Raw genomic sequence first — 5142 nt, forward strand, 5'->3', positions numbered from 1 at the left:
CATACGTCGCTTCGCATTGAATGACCTTGGTTCTGTCCAAACATGAGCTATATGAAAATGATATAACATGAAAGAATCATGTCTACTAAGTAAAAAAAAAGGATGAACTATAAGGTAAGCGGATCATATATAGAAAGTAGAAAAAAATATGAATGGTAGAAAGAGCAAAGCAAAATGTGGTCATTACGCTTTCAGCCCCTTCATGTGCTTGCTGCTGACCCTCGCATTTCCAAATCGCTTGACAATATCGTACAGGTGGGTCTGTTCCTTTGTGGCCCTGACATCGGGCTCGTAGTCTTCCGCGAGAGGTGGGTGAACTACCCTCTGCTGCCTCACAGAACCAGGGGTGGCACTCCTAATGGTATCCTCAGATACCGTATCCGCAGGCACATTGGAACTTGATTGCCCCCGACCTCGTGAGGACTTCCTCTGCAATGCTGCCTCCTCGATCCTACGGTAACATTCATCAAGTGACGGTGAAATATCCTCAGGGGTGCCTGCAAGGATAAAAAAGTGGGTTAGGATACCTGGAAAACAAAACAAATGGAATGTGAAAAGATAGGGTGCTTGATGTGAAATATAGGTACAAAAAGTAGGGAATTGCCATGTGGAGGAAAATCCAGTTGCCATGTGTAGTGCACTGTAGTTGCCATGTGACAGCAACTATAGTTGCCATGTTGTGTCAACTCCAGTTGCCATGTGCTTGCCGAATGAAAAATGCAACATGGAAACAAAACTACAGGTGACATGGTGCGGAAAATCCAGTTGCCATGTGTATTGCACTGTAGTTGCCATGTGACAACAACTATAGTTGCCATGTTGAATCAACTTCAGTTGCCATGTGAATTGCCGAATGTAAAATGCAGCATGGCAACAAAAAAATGTAGGTGACATGGTGCAGCAAATCCAGTTGCCATGTCATCACATAAAGTCAGACTACACAGGTATATATAAGAAAATGATAAAGCACATAAGAAAAATGTACCTTGGATGATCGGCTCTGCGAACTTGACAGCCTTCCTGCCATCAACCATTGGATGCGCCATCATTGCGGGCATGCCTCCCAGGAAAGCAAAGGCAACTGGCATAGGATCTTCCACCACTGGTTGATCTTGACTGATGCCAAGGTTGAAGCTCGGTGGGGTGAAGGCCATTGGGTGCCTCTCATGCCTACTAGCCGGACCGCGAACAACTTGCGGGGCAGAATCCAAGGGTGAAAGATCAACAAACATATCTAAATCGGACGCTACAGAATGATCGGGCTTATTTGTAGGGTGGGGCGTGTTGTCAGCGATATCAGCCGCAACTTCCTTGACAATCTTCTTGTTTGGGCTGTAGGGGACACGAACATTGACTGGGAGCCTAGAAGTGCGCAGATTTAAGTTAGGGATTTCCACTGCGGGTAAAGGCGCAGTCTGCTCCGGACGTTCACCTGCGTCACTCGTGCCCGGCTTGACACCTGCATCAGTTGTGCTCCGGTCTTCCGCTTTCTCCATCACATTGCTTTTGGCAGGTGGCGGGAACAGTGTGGACGCAGGAACATAACCAGACTCATCTCTGCTGCTCCTAGATAGAGCTGGTGCGTTGGGTATGTCTGTTGATTGCTTGCGGGGGCTACGACGCCTTGGTGGAAGACCAGCACGCGAAACAGTCGCCTTAGCAGTATCTGCACCGACAGGAGCTGGAGCTGTTGTGCCAAGACTCTCACCTACAGATGGCACATCATTATGAACTGCCGCCTCAGCCACTTCTGTCATGGACACAGGAGTGCCAGCACGCACGCGCTTGGAATCAGTGTCAGATGAGCGGGAATCTTCCTTGCTTAGGTTGGTCTCGGGAGCATCCACTTCAACGCTTGCTGATGGGGTGGCATGGCTCACAACAGCGTCCTTCATTGCCCAATATTTCAGCTGTCCTGGCAGATACCGACTCGTCACTCCCCGATGTACGGATGCCTGTTGTTCTAACCTGCACATCTGCAACCGGCAGAGATGGTCGGCCACTTGCGTCAGAGTTAGTGGGAACAGTTGACGGTGCAGCAGCAGTTTTGTCGACTGGCGCCTCCTGAACATCTGAGTTTCCCCCTGTTGACAACTTTGAATGAAGGCGTTCGAGTGGGTCCCTAATGATATGCTTGGCCCCACGTGAAGTAGTCTTCTTCACCCCTAAAAAAAGAAAAGCACGTGAAAAAGGTATTAAAAATGAACAAAAAATATTTTCCATGGTATAAAATCTAAAAAAATGAAAAATAGGTGGAAAAGCTAGTAGTTGCCATGTAAGGGGAATATGAGTTGCCATGTGGCATATTTAGCAGTTGCCATGCAATTCCAGCAAAGTTGTCATGCTAGCCAACTTGAAGAATGATAGATATGTCTGATCTGCCAGGAATGCAATTTCAAAACTAGGTATGGGATGAGCACACTAGTCAATGGAAAAATGGCAGTTGCCATGTAGGTACAAAAAGAGTTGCCATGTAAAAACAAGCAGGAGTTGCCATGCAGTTTAAAAAGGAAGGAAATCATTTGAAAAAACAGCAGTTGCCCCATGTGGGGACGATGATAGAAGCCCATGTGTCAAGCTGAACGGATACATTGAAAAATCAAAAAATATAGCACTACGTCAATGAAAGCATGTGGAAAACCTACTTCTTGACTGGCTTTCTCAGGTCTGGCAGCACGACAGGATCCCTAGTGTTGGACGTTGTCGTACGAGGGAATGACCTGGTGGAAGGGGTGTCACCAGCAATGGGGGCACCTTTGTTCAACCGAGCAGAAACATGGGTTGGCGTTGGTGCCTATTTCTTCGTAACTGCTCATCCACCAGCTGTTGCCTCCCTGCACGTATAAGATGGAGGAAAATAAGAGGTGGCAATTGTCAGACAGCAAACTCGTTGCCGCGCTTAGCAACAACAAATGCAAAAAGGGATCAGTCTGTTTCAAAAATGTAGACAAAACAAAAAACTAAAATTAAAGTCGAACCTCCTCCTAGCAGCTACGGGATCAGTCCTAGACCTCTTGCCAGGAGAACCATGCGCAACATCCTCTGGAGCCCTCCCCCTCTTTGATGGCAACACCCCCTCGCCTCTCACAGCCGTATGTTCTTTGACTTTCTCTGGTGGGGGGACATCTCATGCATCCTTGCCCTTCTTACCACCTTCACAAACTTCAATGTGTTCATCATCATCGGTGTCCTGTTGCGTGTTCTCCATGTCATCATCGTCATCCTTGCTGAGACCAACGTCTCCATCTAGTTCATCTTGTCTGTCAGCAAGCTCTTGGGAAGTGTTGTAGTCATACCGGCCACGGCAACCAGTTGGCCGATGTGTCCGTTCTGGGACAATTGTAGTGAACTGCCTCGCAACCGCGTCGCTGTCGGAGCCATTAAGGGACGTCCACCCCTCAACCAACTTCCCGAGCAAGCCGGTCATTCCGGATGCAAACTGCCCAATTAGATGCTCAACAGGTGCCCTCGCCTGTGCACGAAACAAAGAAGCAGCAGTAACCAACCATATTACAGTCACTAGCACGACATCAAAAAAATGCAAGGCAACCATAGATATATGTCTTTGATTACCTCAGTAGGGCAAGACGGAGCTGAGTGCACGTCCATCCACTTTCCAAAGTTTTGAGGCCCCCCAAACACGTTGTAGTCTATAGCATGCTTGGCCATCAGCTGGAAAAAACCAAAAAAATAGCTAGGATGTAAGAGAGAGAATGATGAACACTGACTAGTAGTTCATGTGTTGCAAATACAACAAAAAAAGAAGACGTGAATATAAGTTTCAGCACGAATAACAGAGTTGCCATGTGGAGTGAGACATGGATACCATACTCAAACAGCCATGGCTAACAAAGGTAGTCATCTCTTGTTAACCACAGACGGTTGTCACACGACGATATGCTATGCCGCAAAAATTTGTAAGAATGTCGTGTAGAGAAAGAAACCAGAACTAACCTGCAGTTTTCCATATTTGGTATCAGTTATCCTGTCTGCAGCAAGCACAGCCTTGACAGCATCGATAGTCCACGCAGAAACAGAAAACTTGTGTGTAGGCGGCGGGCCTGCTGTCCCAGTGAAATCCACGGTGGACAGATCAAGACAGTCGACGTACATGAGCTGATGTACAACAATTTTAAAAAGAAAGAAATATCAGTTGCGATCATGGTATTTTACGAAAAAGCAGGATAATATATATGTTCCTACGATCATCAAGTTGAAGTGCATGAAAAAAGAGAGAAAGAACAAGTTGCCATCTGTATGTGTGAGTTGCCATCATAGTGTGATGACAGTTGCCATATTGTCATGATGGCAGTTGCCATCATAGTATGATGGCAGTTGCCATCATAGTATGATGGCAGTTGCCATCCTGTTATGATCAGGTTGTCATGCATGAATAAAAAGGTGTTAAAAAGAGTGTTCACAGAAAGGACTGGTAAAAATACCATTAAATGCAGTCAACAACCCTTCTGGTACATCTTGCTTGAGAATGCATCATGCAGGAAGTCCGCAATGAACTTACACCAATTCATGTTCTTCACATCTTTCAGATTCGCCCGCACCGCACAAAATTCAGGACAATGAGTTGCCGCATCAGAAAATCAAATGGAAAAAACATCAAAAAACACTGGCAGTGACTAGCTTGCACATGACATCGGAGTAAAAAAATTGAAGGAAAAATAATGTAGTAAAGATAGATCATTTACCAGGATGGGGAAGCATTTTTTGCTTGGGCGAAGAGAAGTGGTCGGCGCGAAAACAGCTGAGATGAGGTACATGAGTAGTTCCATCTTAAAAACCTCGCCATGGGTTGTCATGGCCTGCAGCGAATCTGCTAGTACAGACGTGTTCGGCATGGATTCCAACCCAGGAAACAAACGGGGGAACAACGTTTCCTCGATCTTGTTATTGACCTCATACGGGACTTTGATTTGTCCATGGGGCACACACAAAATGTAGAATATGGATTCCTCGTTCAACGGCAGTCTTCCACGTCCCGGAATCACAAATTCCCTGGAGGGGGTCGTAAATCTCACCAAGCCAGTCGCACATAGGGTTGACTAGGTTCATGCACCGGACATTCATCATAGCCTGCATACCCATCTCAGCAGCAGCTCCCTTCTGATCGTCAGTAAATCTGTCAGT

The sequence above is a fragment of the Triticum dicoccoides genome, chromosome 5A, assembly GCF_002162155.2.
Source record: "Triticum dicoccoides isolate Atlit2015 ecotype Zavitan chromosome 5A, WEW_v2.0, whole genome shotgun sequence".
NCBI lineage: Eukaryota > Viridiplantae > Streptophyta > Magnoliopsida > Poales > Poaceae > Triticum > Triticum dicoccoides.